Source organism: Nerophis lumbriciformis, linkage group LG07 (assembly GCF_033978685.3).
Source record: "Nerophis lumbriciformis linkage group LG07, RoL_Nlum_v2.1, whole genome shotgun sequence".
Classification (NCBI taxonomy): domain Eukaryota; kingdom Metazoa; phylum Chordata; class Actinopteri; order Syngnathiformes; family Syngnathidae; genus Nerophis; species Nerophis lumbriciformis.
In genome coordinates this window covers 28050031-28068652 of record NC_084554.2, presented here as the reverse complement: position 1 = coordinate 28068652, position 18622 = coordinate 28050031, and the positions used below count along the sequence as shown (strand labels likewise).

The 18622-nt window shown below is 42.4% G+C and overlaps 1 protein-coding gene across 2 annotated transcripts in view; it reads right to left on the bottom strand.

The window, feature by feature from the left end:
* Positions 1 to 17859, bottom strand: part of LOC133609695 (uncharacterized) — a 280470-nt gene extending 262611 nt beyond the window's left edge. For both annotated transcript variants that reach the window (XR_012050552.1, XM_072913498.1), the window contains exons 1-2: positions 17589 to 17859; positions 3435 to 3515 (exon numbers count right to left, since the gene is read on the bottom strand). The gene's annotated coding sequence lies outside the window, so the exon portion shown is untranslated. The remainder of the gene's footprint in view (positions 1 to 3434; positions 3516 to 17588) is intronic.
* Between the last annotated feature and the right edge of the window lie 763 nt (positions 17860 to 18622).

Below are 18622 nucleotides of genomic sequence, written 5' to 3'. Positions count from 1 at the left end.
GAGTCATTCAAATAACTATAACATATAGAACATGCTATACATTTACCAAACAATATGTCACTCCTAATCCCTAAATCCGATGAAATCTTATATGTCTAGTCTCTTACGTGAATGAGCTAAATAATATTATTTGATATTTTACGGTTAATAATTTCACACATAAGTCGCTCCTGAGTATAAGTCGCACCCCCGGCCAAACTATGAAAAAAAACTGCGACTTATAGTCCGAAAAATACGGTATGTACATGTATTTAAAAATAGCTAAAATTGTATTTGTCAATGAATGCTAAAAAATATTTTTTTATATATAGAGTTTTTAACTTTATATTTCCACCTTTAGAGCTTATATTTAATTTACCATACCATACTAGTGTTGTAATGATACCAATATGTTGGTACTAGTAACGGTACTAAAATCATTTCGGTAATTTTCGGTACTTTTCTGAATAAAGGGGACCACAAAAAATTGCATTATTGGCTTTATTTTAACAAAAAAATACACACATTAAACATATGTTTCTTATTGCAGTTAAGTCCTTAAATAAAATTGTGAACATACTAGACAACTTGTCTTTTAGTAGTAAGTAAACAAACAAAGGTTCCTAATTAGTCTGCTGACGTATGCAGTAACATATTGTGTCATTTTCCATTCTATTATTTTGTCAACATTATTGAGGACAAGTGGTAGAAAATGAATTATCAATCTACTTGTTCATTTACTGTTAATATCTGCTTACTTTCTCTTTTAACATGTTCTGTCTACACTTCTGTTAAAATGTAATAATCACTTATTCTTCTGTTGTTTGATACTTTACATTAGTTTTGGATGACACCACAAATTTAGGTATCAATCCGATACCAAGTAGTTACAGGATCATACAATGGTCATATTCAAAGTCCAGGGACATATTTCCTGAGTTTATAAACATAATATATATATTTTTTAAACGAAATAAGATGTGATGCCAAAAATTATTGACATAATCATAGTAGTATCGACTAGATACGTGCCTGTACTTGATATCATTACAGTGTATGTTAGGTGTAGATCCATCAATAGCGTTTGTTTACATTTTGATGCCGGTGAGCTACGGTGTGTAGTGAAGCATGTTTAGCTATTCCTCGTCCTGCAGGGATGATACTTGTAAGAAACTTACTTTATTTGTCACCATGGAGACCAGGATTAGTGATTTAGAAGTAGCTAAAACACTGCCGATGGCGGATGGATGTTAGCCACTAGCTAGCTAGCCATGTCTTAAAGCAACTCTTCCTGAGGGCGTTTCAGTGTTATAACTTCACCTTTATCTTTAGTTTTTAAGCCAAAATGCGTCCGTTCTCCCTTTTCTGTCTACACACCGTGTCTGCTTGTAAGTACTGCGTGATTGTGCGCTACCGTATCATTTGCTCGTAAACCAGCAATGTCACGACGTGACTTCGATGCGGGCGCGGGGGTGTGCGAGACCGGTACGTTTCAGAGACAGGATCGTACCGAAAATTATTCATTAGTATCGCGGTACTATACTAATACCGGTATACCGTACAACCCTATACCATACCAACTTTATTTATAAAGCCCTTTAAAAACAACCACAGTTTAGTGTCATTCCTGATCAGATTGATAAAGTTTTAATACATTTTTTAAAATATGTATCCCCTTTTTAATGTAATTTATGGCATAATACTGTACTAATTTAACAAGAAACCAAAAAAAAACTGTTAGAAATAAATATAATAAAATCTACATAATAAAATACTATAGTATGAAATAAAGAGTGGGAGTTACTAGAACATAAAATACATATTAATAATTGTCCATTAAACAATGTAATACATTGTTTAATACTAAAATAAATGTGTTTCTTTTTTTAAAAATATTTACTTGAGTAAAAATCACAGATGCGTCACATAAGGGTGTGGCTTACTGGCTTGTCAATATGGCTGTGTTTGCAGAGACCTTTTTGCACCAGACATTTTCTACTTTGTATACTGTAGAGTCTACAGCATGTTTCATGTTGTAATGTAAGTGTGACATTGTGTTTCTTGTCAGACGATAAACATAGAAAAGTGACACTGTCGGCACCTCTGTAGTACTCTGACTCACCACACTGGGAAGTGGGGGCGATCATTAGTTAGCACATGCATGCTGCGCCCATGTATTATCAGTGAGGAAGCCAACGTTTGTGTTTTTTTATTTGTTTAGCCCCATGCAAAAACAATCTTTTAATGCTCTGCTGAATGAATTTACAAACTACGAACGATTGATTAAAGGAACGTTGCTGCCAATCTGTAGGATTATATATCCAAGATCAAATACTTCTCAAAACTAGACTTTCAGATAAAACAGATGTGATCATAAAAACTAAGTTATCATGGAGGATAGTGCATGTACTGCACATACAGTAGAGAAGGGAGTCATATGACTCCATTCCTAGGTCGATCTCACGTGAGAGGAAGATTGGTCTGCTGTAAATGATGAAAAAGCGCCACTCTACATAGCAACTGGCGCTGTTGTCAAAGTTGGAATTGCCACAAAACACATTTTAAGATATTCATCACTCGACTTACCCCAAAAGGGACAACAATAAAAAATGGATGAATGGATAGTGCAATCCCCCAATTCGTCATGTTTCATGTGTCAGGTAAACCGCAATGAATGGGGCCATATGAATCTACTTCCTACTGAACAGATACATTAATGTAAGACCCGATTTCATTTTATTTTTTAAGTTTATAAATAAAGTGCAGATGGGATAGGCTCCAGCCCCCTTGCAACCCCAAAAGGGACAATCGATAGAAAATGGATGGATGGAAAATAAATAATAAATAAATAAATGGTAAGTATTTGATAACAACATTCTTACGAAAATAAAATTACTCCCTCCTCTTTGATGTTATCATCTTAATGAGCAACCTGCATTAACAGTGAATAAAACATTAAAAAAAATCTACAAAACATCACTGGTGCACCTCACTAAACCTCACTGCTTGTATATGTTAATAATATTATATATATATATATATATATATATATATATATATATATATATATATATATATATATATATATATATATATATATATATATATATATATATATATATAAATGTAATAAACTGTAATAAATAATTTTTTGATGCATTATTATTTTTTGGAGCAGGATTCCTTTTTTGTGAAAAACTCACACTAATAGACCATTGGAATGCAAAAGTGTTATAAAAAATTAGGTTTATAATATTTTACTTACTAATAAAAACGATAAAAATGTTTTAACAAGTAAGGTTTTATTTACTAATGGGTATATGACGAAAGTATCAAAATAACTTCCCTTAAAACATAATTTCCAAGAACCCCGCTAAAATCTATTTTCTATTTACTTCATCAGGAAACAATTGGGGTTGTTGTTTTTATTTGTTTAGTTTTTTCTGTTTTTTTACCTGGGTAATGTCGGACGAAACGTGCCAAGGTCCTTGGTCATGAGAAAAGATGGGACCCATTTGTACCAGCAGGTTCTAGTCCTGTCAAATAAACAAATAAATAATCAACTTACAGTTAGGCAATTCACAATAAACACATGTTGGATAAAAACCAGAGGGGTTTCATAGTTAGGACAGTTGCAGTCGACCCGTAGTTTGTGGTGACTTCATGGGGCTATAAAAAGGCCAACACCCCCTTATCCTTGCGATTGAGAAGTAGGCCGATGCCCGGGAGAAGCGAGAGGGTCTCTACTAATTTACGAGGCCCTCTGCTCCTTGGTCAACAAAAATAAAACAGCTGTGGTAATTACTTATTCATTATTAACAGGGAGCATTATTTATGAGCATCGAGAAGAGGTGCAACACGCCCGTGGTTTCTTTGGTATCCCCAACCGAACTGACGCTGGGATGATGCGGTGAAGACCCCGCCTGAGGCATTCTTGCCGCCTCTCCTACCCAGGCCTGATGTAACATCCCCTGGGTGGAGGGTAAAAGACCAAGGGGCGGATGTCAAGAGATAGAGAATGTGGACCACAGGAATACTAGTCCAGCTACTTATGGTATACTGCATACCCTGCATGCATACATTCATAAATCCAAAAGGCAAACACGCAGTATGAATATATCGCCCTCGCCATGGTTGCAGGCTTGTGGCGGAATAAGATATCTGGCATTAGTCAATAATCGAATGTCCCATGATGGCACATTTCCCAAGGATGTAATGCTTGTTGGAGAATCAATCCATACTACAGTTTTTCTTAAACACAGAAGCATAATGTCAGGAAAAAAAAAAGATAAACCCAACAGAAGAAATTTTAATAGCTCTCAATATAATGAGAATACTGGTATTTTTAGGCATTTGATCCATTCTGAGGTTTATAGATTTAAAAGCTTTTGTGTTATGACCGTGAAATGATACATTTGCAGGCCTGCTTAAAACTCAATTTAACCATAGCTGCAGCATTGCCATAATGGCCACCCTCTATTTCCAGAGCTCTCCCAATCAATAACAAATTGCTGAAAGCACAAATGATTCCATTTTCTGCAAGGGGGAAACGTGAATGATGAGAAAATAGGTGAAATTGATATGTGAGGGAATATTATCAATGCTCTAAATGTCAGCAGGATGAGGTACTATGACCTTTCGGGGCAGAGATTGAGGGCTGGGAGGGGAAAACAGCGCACAAAGATAAACCCCAAAATGCAGACAAACAATCAGACTAATGCAACAAATCTGAATCTTGTTCGGGATGAGACTTATTTTTAGAAATGTGATTGCTATCGAAGAAGAATCTTGGTGTTTTTATGTCCTGTTGGGTTGTCTGACCATCAGACTACAACTAACTACTAACTGCCCCGTCAATGTAGAGCACATAAACACATATGTATACTTTTAAATAATCCAAACCAGCAACTGAAATCTGCAGGGATCGAAGTCAGAAAATAAATCCTACAATATGTGCCTAGAAGACTCTTTTCCCAAGAAATATAAATATTACAGCACAGCAAAAAGCACAAACAGTACAGTTCTGGCCAAAAGTTTACATTGACTCATGTACACTTTATTTATTTGAAGTCACATTTTTGTAGGGTGGAATGTTTGCACAAACTACATATTTACTGATCAAAATAAAATAAAAATAATTTAAAAAAAAAGGGTATACCTGTTTGAAATTATTTTTTTATTTTCTGTTACCTACACATCACCAACATTTTACATAAAGGTTCAAATATTTGCATACACCTGTGGTGAGGTTCACGACAGGTGATGAGGCATACTTTAAATTAATATATTCAATAATGTTATTACAGGTTTCTCATTAAGAGGATAACGACAAAAATAAGAAATAAATAAATATGTCCTAGTCCTCATATGTATTTATTTTATTGTGTAGAAATATGTTTAAATACCAACACAAGTACGCCTCATTCATTAAAGGTGTTACCAAAAGGTCAGTTAGAATAATGTCTCTTATAGAGAACATTTAAACCCTTTATTTATTGAATCACAATTACTGAAATTCAATGACTTGGTGCATTTGCAAACAGCTAAAATTATTCACAAAGTAAACAATATTCTGTTACCCCAAAATGTACACAATTCTTTCCAACAAAAGAGGAGAAATATAACCTTAGAAACAAATCTTAAAGCTTAAAACATTTATATGCACGAACAACTTTTTAGCATACCAGTGTGTGGAATTAAATTATGGAAGGGATTAAGCAAATAAATTATTTGCACGCAATTGTGCCATATCGTTTCCACCCAGATCTATTTTTCGAGTTACTCCAGGCATCAATAATGGGACCAAAATTGTTCTATAATATGATATGAACTAATATAATCCAGTTTAAGAAATGTATACCCCAGGCAGTCCTGGCGTCATGGGCAGGCTTGGGCCCGCCCACAGAAAATGACGTGCCCGCCCTGGGGTGGAAGCTGTTTCTTTTATTTGGGTTTTGTTTTTTTTTACATCAGAGCAGGTAAAAATAAGATGATACATAATCAAAACAAAGGCATGTTGACTAAGACGATAACACAATTAACTGACATGTTAGTTTAAGTATAAATACGAGAGGAAAATGTTGACTTAAACGAAATCCAATCATATTTAATTATGTCTTGTCAATGGGTAGGACAAGTCCGGAATATATTCAATCACAGCTCTTTAATGGCGTACATTAAAAAAAGAGATGGGGGTTGGCTATGAACGAGAGCCAATCAGATGTTTTTCCTTGCGAGATAAGGAAGGCGCCACCAAAAGCAAAAAGTTAAGGGGACACATTTTAATTTTTACTGCTATGATGCCATCAGCAGGCAAGGCATCGATTGTGACATCGACACAACTGTAATTAAAATCTTACATTTGCTGCTACCGGTGTTATGCCAAAAACTGATTCCGGATCATGCCAAAAATGGTTTCCCGCCACCGCGCTATGGGAAGCGTGTACCGCTTTGGGGCTCCGTCGGTCCACAACTGATTACTACATGTAAGACCAACACTTATGTTTGCGGTTATCGTAAGGATATGCGTTTAAAATTATTTAAGCCTTTATAATGTCTGATAAATGACAGAGATGGCCATTGTGGCTTGTGCAGCCCTTTGAGACACTTGTGATTTAGGGCTATATAAATAAACTTTGATTGATTGATTGATTGATTTCTATAGTATTAATGAGATTGTAAAGGACTGTTATTGATCCAATGTTGATGTGCTAAAAAACCCTTTCTTGTTTAGTTTAGCTACGTACAATAACTGCGCTTTGTTCATGCACATGTTCATAAATATTATTCAAGTGTTTGGATGTATTTATTCAAGAGTGTTACACATATGAAGATAAAGTACACACTGTACTGTTTACGTGTTGAAATACCCTTTATACCCATAAGAGAGTTACATATATGATAATAAAGTACATACTGTACTGTTTATGTGTTGAAGAACCCTTTAAAAAGCTAAAATCAACCCCAAACGACATCTTGGTGATTCAAAATAATATTTTGATGTTGACATACCTTATTTGTGCATCTCCTAAGGTTACTCTAGTAATGTCTGCGCAGATGAGGTGCGTCAACATCAAAATAATACTTTGAATCATTTTTTGGCAACAAAGAATACACTGATTTATTGAATACATCCAAACACTTTATTAATATTTATCATGTGCATGAACAAAGAACAGTGAACATTGTATGTAGCTTTTAAACAAGAAAGAGGTTTTAGCACGTCATCGGATCTAAAACAGTCCTTTACAATTAATACCATAGTACAGTGTTTTTCAACCTTTTCTGAGATGAGGCACATTTTTTAATTGAAAAAAATCCAGAGGCACACAACCAGCAGAAAACATTAAAAAATGAAACTCAGCAGCCGATATTGACAGTAAAAAGTCGTTCTCGCAATTGTTGGATATTAATTCAAACCATAACCAACCATGCATCACTATAACTCGTCTCAAAGTAGGTGTACTGTCACATCAAGCTGTGACTTATTTTGAGTTTTTGGGTGTTTTCCTGTGTGTAGTGTTTTAGTTCTTGTCTGGCGCTCCTATTTTGTTGTTGATTGTCATGTCATGTATGGATGTACTTTATGGACGCCGTCTGCTCCACGCGCTGTAAGTCTTTGCTGTCGTCCAGCATTCTGTTTTTGTTTACTTTGCAGCCAGTTCAGTTTTAGTTTCGTTTTGCTTAGCCATCCCTAAGCTTCAATGAGTTTTGTTTATTTTTGGTTTAAGCATTAGATACCTGTTTACCTGCACACTGCCTCCCGCTGTTGTCTGCATAGCAATTAAGTACCTGCTGCCACCTACTGATATGGAAGAATATTACAGTTACCAGTGACGTGCAGTCAGGGGAGGCAGGTGAGGCGGGGCCTCACGTGTCATCATGGAAAGAAAAAAAATGTAAAGAAAAAAAAAAAAAAATTTTATATGTATCCAGTGATTATACTATAAAGTTATTTTCCATTTAACTTCACCAGTTTTAGATTATTTTTATCCAAAATCGCCGAATTTTCACATTTGCCGTTCAAATACTGAGAAGAGACTTGCGGTGAGTCACCAGCCAGTTGAGCCTCAACATGGATTGCGCAATGACTCGGTTAACTGCTGGCCTGCTGTGCAGTGAGACCGTATTGCTATATGAATTATATTATACATTTCCATAGTGTAGTTATCTGAGGTATATAATGTACAGTGTATTTTGTCAACAACTGTATGTGTGTAACGTATTTCTTGTGCTGAGCAATCATGAAACGGCTGCGAAGACGCACTGTGTGAGGCTCGCAGTAATCCCGCCTCCTGGTGGTAGAGGGCGCTAGTGATCCTAGAGATCATTCTTGCAACTACTCGGCTTTTGCAGAATAAGTGACAACAAGCAGCAACAGTTAGCGATCATTTATTTTTTCCTCTCGCCTGGACTTTTAACATGAAGGATTACATATCTAAAATATAACAGATTTCTAAACTGGACTTTCAATCGAAGCAGGAGGTAATAATTAAAGGAAGTTTTCCATCGAGACAGAGAGACTTTTAAAACTGAAGAAAGATACGGAAGACTTCCATAAACAAGTTATCGATGCTTTTGTTCAAAAGGAGCGGGGCATGGACTTCATTTATGAGTAAAGTTGTCACACACACACTACGTGTGGTAAAATGTGTCCTCTGCATTTGACCCATGCCCTTGCTCACCCCCTGGGAGGTGGGGGGAGCAGTGGGCAGCAGCGGTGCCGCGCCCGGGAATCATTTTTGGTGATTTAACCCCCAATTCCAACCCTTGATGTTGAGTGCCAAGCAGGGAAGAATGCTGGTATGAGCTTTTAAACATAACCCGTTAACTGCTGCCAATCAAATGGTGAATAAGATACTCTTTAAGGTTCATATGTTTGTAAATCTGACTGTGATGAAGTCAGTGCCTCACCAGCCATGAACCTCGCCGCACGTCACTGACAGTTACTCTGCCGAGCTCTTGACAGCACAGACAATTATTACTGGTTTGCAAAGAATATTTTTAACCCAATCAGGTGAAATTACATAATTTCCCACACCACACCAAACAATATGTAACGGTACACTAGTGTGCCGCGGCACAGTGGTTGAAAAACACTGCCATAGAAATGGCCAACTCCTTAATTTTTCGGACACGATAAAGGCTTACATAATTGTAAACACATATCTTTGTGATAACCACAAGTATAAAGTATTTGTCTTACATTTAGTAATTGGTTGTGGACAGACAAAGCCCCAGCATTGCAGATTTAACAAGCATGCGGGGCTACCGTGGCGGGAATCCATTTTTGGCAGGGGCCCCATGAAGAACATGAATGCCCGCCCTTAAACATTTTTCTGCAGCCAGATCTGATCCCTGAGATCAATACTGGGACCAAAACAGTTCTAATATATGAACTAATGTGATCCAGTCTAAGAAACTGTTCAAACGCAAGGTGTTTACAAAGTACAAGGAAGAAGAATAAACATCCAGAAATGTATGGAAAAATGAGACATACTTATCTCATTATGTGAATCACAACTTATAAACAACTATTTATTTATGAGAACGTTAGTATGTATCATTTATGATTTAACTGTCTTACAAATTGAGCACGATAAATTGACACAATGTGTTAGAAATCACTATTAAATAGAAATCACTATAACATGTCCTTTTCTGACATTTTAAAACGATAAACTTTAAACTTTAAATATGTGATTTATCATATTGTAACTGTGTGCATTACCATAACCATTGATAAAAAAAAAAAATGGTGGTCTTACCTTTGATTGAAATGTGAAGTATACAGGTAAAAGCCAATAAATTAGAATATTTTGAAAAACTTGATTTATTTCAGTAATTGCATTCAAAAGGTGTAACTTGTACATTATATTCATTCATTGCACACAGACTGATGCATTCAAATGTTTATTTCATTTAATTTTGATGATTTGAAGTGGCAACAAATGAAAATCCAAAATTCCGTGTGTCACAAAATTAGAATATTACTTAAGGCTAATACAAAAAAGGGATTTTTAGAAATGTTGGCCAACTGAAAAGTATGAAAATGAAAAATATGAGCATGTACAATACTCAATACTTGGTTGGAGCTCCTTTTGCCTCAATTACTGCGTTAATGCGGCGTGGCATGGAGTCGATGAGTTTCTGGCACTGCTCAGGTGTTATGAGAGCCCAGGTTGCTCTGATAGTGGCCTTCAACTCTTCTGCGTTTTTGGGTCTGGCATTCTGCATCTTCCTTTTCACAATACCCCACAGATTTTCTACGGGGCTAAGGTCAGGGGAGTTGGCGGGCCAATTTAGAACAGAAATACCATGGTCCGTAAACCAGGCACGGGTAGATTTTGCGCTGTGTGCAGGCGCCAAGTCCTGTTGGAACTTGAAATCTCCATCTCCATAGAGCAGGTCAGCAGCAGGAAGCATGAAGTGCTCTAAAACTTGCTGGTAGACGGCTGCGTTGACCCTGGATCTCAGGAAACAGAGTGGACCGACACCAGCAGATGACATGGCACCCCAAACCATCACTGATGGTTTGGGTTGGTTTGGTTTGCATTTCCTTTGGAAATCGAGGTCCCAGAGTCTGGAGGAAGACAGGAGAGGCACAGGATCCACGTTGCCTGAAGTCTAGTGTAAAGTTTCCACCATCAGTGATGGTTTGGGGTGCCATGTCATCTGCTGGTGTCGGTCCACTCTGTTTCCTGAGAGCAACCTGGGCTCTCATAACACCTGAGCAGTGCCAGAAACTCATCGACTCCATGCCACGCCGCATTAACGCAGTAATTGAGGCAAAAGGAGCTCCAACCAAGTATTGAGTATTGTACATGCTCATATTTTTCATTTTCATACTTTTCAGTTGGCCAACATTTCTAAAAATCCCTTTTTTGTATTAGCCTTAAGTAATATTCTAATTTTGTGACACACGGAATTTTGGATTTTCATTTGTTGCCACTTCAAATCATCAAAATTAAATGAAATAAACATTTGAATGCATCAGTCTGTGTGCAATGAATAAATATAATGTACAAGTTACACCTTTTGAATGCAATTACTGAAATAAATCAAGTTTTTCAAAATATTCTAATTTACTGGCTTTTACCTGTATTTATGAGAACGTTAGTATGTATCATTTATGATTTACCGTATTTTCCGCACTATTAGCCGCACCTAAAAACCACAAATTTACTCAAAAGCTGACAGTGCGGCTTTTAACCCGGTGCGCTTTATATATGGATTAATATTAAGATTCATTTTCATAAAGTTTCGGTCTCGCAACTACGGTAAACAGCCGCCATCTTTTTTCCCCGTAGAAGAGGAAGTGCTTCTTCTTCTACGCAAGCAACCGCCAAGGTAAGCACCCGCCCCCATAGAACAGGAAGCGCTTCTTCTTCTACTGTAAGCAACCACCCGCCCGCGTAGAAGAAGAAAAAGCGCGCGGATATTACGTTTCATTTCCTTTGTGTGTTTACATCTGTAAAGACCACAAAATGGCTCCTACTAAGCGACAGGGATCCGGTTCATGAAAAGACGCAATCTCTCCATCCGCACACGGATTACTATTTCACAGCAACTGCCTAAAGACTTTCAAGAAAAGCTGGCTACTTTCCGTGCATATTGTAAAAACAAGATAGCTGAAAAAAAGATCCGGCCAGAGAACATTATCAACATGGACGAGGTTCCACTGACTTTTGATATTCCTGTGAACCGCACTGTGGATACAACGGGAGCACGTACGGTGAATATTCGCACCACAGGGAATGAGAAGTCATCCTTCACTGTGGTTCTAGCTTGCCATGCTAATGGCCAGAAACTTCCACCCATGGTGATATTCAAAAGGAAGACCTTGCCAAAAGAGACCTTTCCAGCCGGCGTCATCATAAAAGCTAACTCGAAGGGATGGATGAAGAAAAGATGAGCGAGTGGTTAAGGTAAGTTTAAGTTTACGCGAAGAGGCCGGGTGGCTTTTTTCACGCAGCTCCGTCCATGTTGATATACGATTCCATGCGCGCCCACATCACGCTGGTTTTAATATATTATTAAAGTTTGACTGACCTATTTGACTGTTTTTTTGACATTCCTTTAGCGCAGTTAGATGCGGCTTACAACACGGGGCGGCTTATAGGTGGACAAAGTTTTGAAATATGCCGTTCATTGAAGGCGCGGCTTATAACCCAGGGCGCCTTATGGTGCGGAAAATACGGTAACTGTCTTACAAATTGAGCACGATAAATTGACACAATGTGTTAGAAATCACTATTAAATAGAAATCACTATAACATGTCCTTTTCTGACATTTTAAAACGATAAACTTTAAACTTTAAATATGTGATTTATCATATTGTAATGCCCCGCAGTGGAGAAGGAGTCACACAGACGAGGATGTGCTGCTCAATCGCTTTATTAACCAGCGGTAACTTGTTAATCGGTTGAAAGTAACGCACACACATACACGAGCTGCTGTTAGCCACAACTCACGCTCACACACACTCTCCCTTACCGCCAACTCACACGCGCATGCGCGTTTACCAAAACCTTAAAGACACAGTACACTTATACAAATATCACAGATATTACACTGCCTCCCCCTTTATGAAGCCCCTCGCCCCGAGGGGTCAACAAGAAAATCCCTGAACCTCGGCGGTCTACGCCTCTGTCTTTGTGGCCGGCCCTGTTCTGACTCAGGTCCATCAACACGTGGCGCTAGCGGCTGAACAGGGACAACAATGGTGGAATATGGGGAACCTTGATCCACTAACTGTCCATTGCCATCTGGTGAGGCAGGCGCCGTCTCAAACTGGGGAACTTCTCTGCCTCTGTAGGGTGCCAAACGGTCTCTATGCAGGACAACCTTTCGGCCCTTAGGGGGCACTGCAACTCTATAGACTACTTCTCCCACCCTCTCAAGCACCCTACACGGACCGTCCCAATGACTGTCCAACTTGGGGCAACGTCCTTTTTTCCTTTTTGGCGTGTACACCCAGACCAGCTCGTCAGGCCTAAAATCCCGGCCCTTGCTCCGCACGTCATGGTTCCTCTTTTGCCTCAAACCAGCCTTCCCCAACTGGTCTCGTGCGAAGGAATGTGCCGCTTCCATCCGATCCTGCAACTTCCGAGCGTACTCCAGTCCTGGCCGATCCTCGGTGCTGCCTGGTGGTCTCCCAAACGCCAACTCAGCCGGTGTCCGGATCTCCCGACCCAACATCAGCAGGGCAGGGGTGCAGCTTGTGGAACTTTGAACCGCGGAACGGTATGCCATCAGCACTAGTGGAATATGTCGGTCCCAGTCATGCTGATGGTTGGCGGTGAGGATGGCTAGCTGCTGCTGCATGGTGCGGTTAAACCGCTCCACTAGTCCATCACTTTGCGGATGCAAGGGAGTCGTGCGTGTCTTTTGCATGTCCAGTCTTTCACACAGGGCAGCAAAAACCCTGGATTCAAAATTCCTGCCCTGGTCGCTGTGGAGAATATCTGCAGTTCCAAAGCGACTGAACATGCCCTCCAGTAAAGCATCAGCCACTGTCTCCGCTTCTTGGTCCGGCAGTGCGTACGCCTCCGGCCACTTAGTGAAATAATCCATCGCGCAAAGCACATACTTGTTTCCTCTGTCTGTTACGGGAAAAGGGCCCATAATGTCCACAGCTACCCTCTCCATGGGTGCTCCAACCCCTTGCTGCTGAAGCGGTGCGTGTGACCGGTCCTGGGGTCCCTTGTAGGCTGCGCACTCATCACAGCGCCGACAGAAGTCCTCCACGTCCCGCCGGTGCTGACCCCAGTAGAACCCTTGGCGCAACCGACGGAGCGTCTTTGTGCTGCCAAAATGCCCTGAGCCCGTTCCCCCATGACACGCCTTCAGCACTGCGTCCCTCAGAGTCTTCGGGACCACCACCTGCCATCTCTCCTCCCCGGTGGCCGGCTCCTTCCACGCACGCTGCAGTACGTCGTCCCTGATGCGCAGCACAGCAAACTTACTCCACAGGCCCTTGGTGCCGACTGACAGCCCCAACACGCCTTCCCAGGGTGGTCTCCTACCACTCTGGACCCATTGCCGCACTGGTTTGAGATCGCTGTCTTCCCCCTGTCTGGCCGCCCACTCTGCAGCGTCCACAGTCTCCAAAGTGCAGCATGAAGGCCCGTCAGCGGTCTCATCTCCGCGCAGTTCCTTCTCTCTGACGTCTCGCCGGTCACAGTAGCTACAACCATCAATAGCACACGGCCGCCGAGAGAGAGCGTCTGCATTGGCGTGCTGCGCCCCAGCCCGATGACACACACTAAAGTGGAAAGACTGCAGCTCCTCCAGCCATCGCGCCACCTGACCCTCTGGTTCACGAAACGACATCAGCCATTGTAGTGCTGCATGGTCGGTTCTGATGGTGAAGGACACGCCACACAAGTAGTACTTGAAATGGCGTACAGCCAACACAACAGCTAACAGTTCACGTCTGGTCACACAGTACCGCCGCTCACTCTTGTTGAAGGTGCGGCTGAAGTAAGCCACCACCCGTTCACCTTCTGGGCCCACCTGCGACAGCACCGCGCCCATACCAACATTACTGGCGTCCGTATCTACCACAAAAGGCTTAGCTGGGTCTGGAGTAGTGAGGACAGGAGCATTCATGAGGGCCTTCTTGAGCCCAGAAAATGCCTCCTGACAGTCCGGCGTCCACACGAACATCTGATCGTTCTGAAGGAGGCTAAACAACGGTGCGCCACTGCAGGAAAATCCCTTTACAAAACGCCGATAATATGAGGCAAGTCCCAAGAAGCTTTTTAGCTGCTTCTGGTCCTTCGGAATTGGCCAGTCTCTGATAGCGCTGATCTTCTCCTCCAGCGTGCTGATGCCGCTTCCGTCCACCTTGTGGCCCAGAAACTCCACCTCACGCCGCATGAAATGGCACTTCTCTGGGTGTAGTTTCAGTCCAGCTGCCGCAATCCTTTCCAGCACCAGCCTCAAGGAATCAAGGGCTGACTGAAAGGACCGTCCATGGACGAGGACATCGTCCAAGTAGACCAAGCACTCTTGCCTGGGGATGTTAGCGAGCACTGTGTCCATCAGTCGCTCAAATGTCCCTGGTGCGTTGCAGAGCCCAAAACTCATGACCTTGAATTGCCAGTGGCCCCTGGTGGTGCAGAACGCTGTCTTCTGTCGTGACTCAGAGGTGAGTGGGACCTGCCAGTATCCACTGCGCAGGTCGAGCGACGAGAACCACGAGGACCCTGAGACCAGGTCCAACGTTTCATCGACCCGCGGGAGTGGGTAACAATCCTTTTTTGTCACCTTATTCAGCGGCCTGTAGTCCACACAGAACCGTGGCCTCATGCTGTTCTTCCTGGGAACCATGACCACGCCAGACGCCCACGGACTGTCAGAGGGTTCTATGATTCCCGCCTCGAGCATGGCGTGGACCTCTCTATCAGCCGCCTCCTGCCGGATCATGGGAAGGCGACGGGGGCGCACCTTGATTGGCCGCGCATCCCCAGTGTCGATGTGGTGTTCAACCAGATGGGTGAGACCCACCTCATTTTCATTGAAGGCGAAAATGTCCTTAAAGTCCCACAGTACGTGCCACAGCTGCTCGCGCTGCTCCCCTTCGAGGCCGACACAGTTCTTTTCCCAGATGGAGCGGACCGCTACTGTTGTGGACAGCCTGGATGACGTCGCCCCCCACTTTGGACTTGATTCTTCAGGGCGAGCGGACTCTGCCCCCATTATCGGTGGCTGCTGCGTGGTGGATGGTGTCCTCTTGGCTGCGAGCTCCCTGATTGCCTCATCCCTCTCTATGGGGGGCCTGACAGTCTCTTCCCATGTTGTCGGACTGGCGACTGCGGTGTTGACGGACACAGCCACAGTCCGTTCAGTGGGAGCGGTCAGCTTTACTCGTTGGCCACTCGGCAGAACGAGCACCGCAGACCCCAAGTCTATTACACATCTTGTGGCTTTCAAAAAGTCTCGACCAAGTATACACGGGTCGCTCACATCCGCCACCCAAGCGGAAAATGTTGCTGACAAGCCTCCGATTATGAACATAAATGTCGCTCTGCCTTTCATCTGGGCTATTTCCCCAGTCACTGTCTTTAATCTGGTGAGACTTGGTTCTAAAACGGTTCCAGCTGGAACAACGTCCGGTCTCACAATCGTGGCTGAAGATCCAGTATCCACCAGGGCTGTGCAGGCCACGTCCCCAATCTGCACAAAAACATGACATGGGTCCCCCACTTCTGTCCAGCCCACAGTCACAACAGTCTCGTCACTCGAGGGCTGGTGCTCCCGGTAACTGGTTAAAGGGGTCCGTGTCGTCCGGGCTACATGGACCCTCTCCCGTTTCCCTGCTGGTCCTTTCTATTTGGACAGCGCCGCAGCAGGTGGCCAAGTTGTCCACACCCCCAGCAGACAGCAGTGCACGCTCGTCTGTCCTTCTTTTCCTCATACTGGGTTGGGCGGGTCTGCAGCGCACATACAAGTTCCTCCACCCACGCCGGTCTTTGCTCCGCTCCCTGCGTAAACGATGCAGCCGAAACTGGGCGGGAAAATGTCTCAAGTGCTGCCCCGGTGGCGATCTCTCTCTCCATAGCGAGTTCGAGTGCATCTGCCAAGGCAGTGGGGTGGGCAAGCTGGACGCGCAAGCGCAGTTCATCCGGTTTCAGTGCTTGGATGAATTGATCACGTATCAGTTTGTTTTGGATTGCGTTCGGCATTCCGATATACGCACGCCGACCCAGCCTCTCGATCCCATGAGCAAGGCACCGAAGCGACTCACCCGGTAGCCTGTCACGGTGCTTAAACTCACAGCGCAAAGAGTCTCTCAAGTCAAACTCTCCAAAACGCCTTTGCAGCGCAGCAACCAGCGCACTGTAATCTAGTCTCTCTTCCGGGTTCAGCAGGAGCAAACAGGAAGCAGCTTCTTCTGTCAGTGACAAAGCCAACTGTATTGCCCTCACCTCCTCAGTCCAGCCTGCTTTATTAGCCACAAGCTCAAACTGAATTTTATAAGCTTCCCAGCTTCCTTTCCCGGAAAACTTCAGTGTCCTCAATGCTTCGCACACAAACTCATGGGCGCCGCCATGTTTGTTTACATTCGGCGGCGGCGCATGCGCTTCTGCGTCATGACGCCGCTCCGTCATGGCGGTACTGTTGTCCATGTGGCGCGACACGCTGGCTTCACTGCGTCCGTGCTCGACGCAAACTGCGTCCGGCATGTCAATCGCACACTCTCCAGTTCCTCTCTCTACCTTCACTCGAGCGCTGCGGTCGGCGAACATCCTCTCTCCACAATGCGGGCGGCAACGGGTTGAAATCGAAGCACTTCTGACACCAATGTAATGCCCCGCAGTGGAGAAGGAGTCACACAGACGAGGATGTGCTGCTCAATCGCTTTATTAACCAGCGGTAACTTGTTAATCGGTTGAAAGTAACGCACACACATACACGAGCTGCTGTTAGCCACAACTCACGCTCACACACACTCTCCCTTACCGCCAACTCACACGCGCATGCGCGTTTACCAAAACCTTAAAGACACAGTACACTTATACAAATATCACAGATATTACAATATTGTAACTGTGTGCATTACCATAACCATTGATAAAAATAAAAAAAATGGTGGTCTTACCTTTGATTGAAATGTGAAGTATATGCATCTATCCTTGTCCACAAAAACGTTGTTGTAAACGTCTGATCACCTTCTGTTTTTTTCAGTTTGGAGAAGTTTTTGAGTTTGCATGTACAATCCTCCATATTAGCTGCCAGATTAATGTATTCAATCAGCTCAGCATTAACACATGCTTGCATTTAAATTGTTGCTGACACATTAACGCTGACATGGCTGTTTGTGTAGTCTTATAAAGAAAAAAACAAAAAGACTCTGGCTTCTTCTCTGATAATTGATGACAGCAACAAGCGCCTGTTAGCTCATGTACGCCCCCCTTTTTATGGTGACTCAGAGTGCTACAGTTAAAAGTTGCAACGACTTATTATCTTACAAAACCCAAAGCCAGTGAAGTTGACACGTTGTGTAATTCGTAAATAAAAACAGAATACAATGATTTGCAAATCATTTTTAACTTATATTCAATTGAATAGACTGCAAAGACAAGATATTTAATGTTTGAATTGAGAAACTATTTTTTTTTTGGAAAATAATCATTAACTTAGAATTTAATGGCAGCAACACATTGTAAATATGTCAGCACCGGGGCATTTTTACCACTGTTACATGGCCTTTCCTTTTAACAACACTCAGTAAACGTGTGGGAACTGAGGAGACCAATTTTTGAAGCTTTTTAGATGTACAGCTTAAGTAGTTCAACAGTACAGGGTCTCCGTTGTGGTATTTTAGGCTTCATAACGCGCCACACATTTTCAATGGGAGACAGGTCTGGACTACAGGCAGGCCAGTATAGTACCCGCACTCTTTTACTATCAAGCCACGTTGATGTAACACGTGGCTTGGCATTGTCTTGCTGAAATAAGCAGGGGTGTCCATGATAACGTTGCTTGTGTTATGAACTGGTCAAGGGGGGTGATCCCGGGATGCAGACACGGGAGGCAAGTTTGAAATACAAAAAGTAATACATTTAATAAGTCCAAAAATGTAACAAAGAGTGATGGGGCAAAAGTGCACACCATGTATATTAACAAAACAGG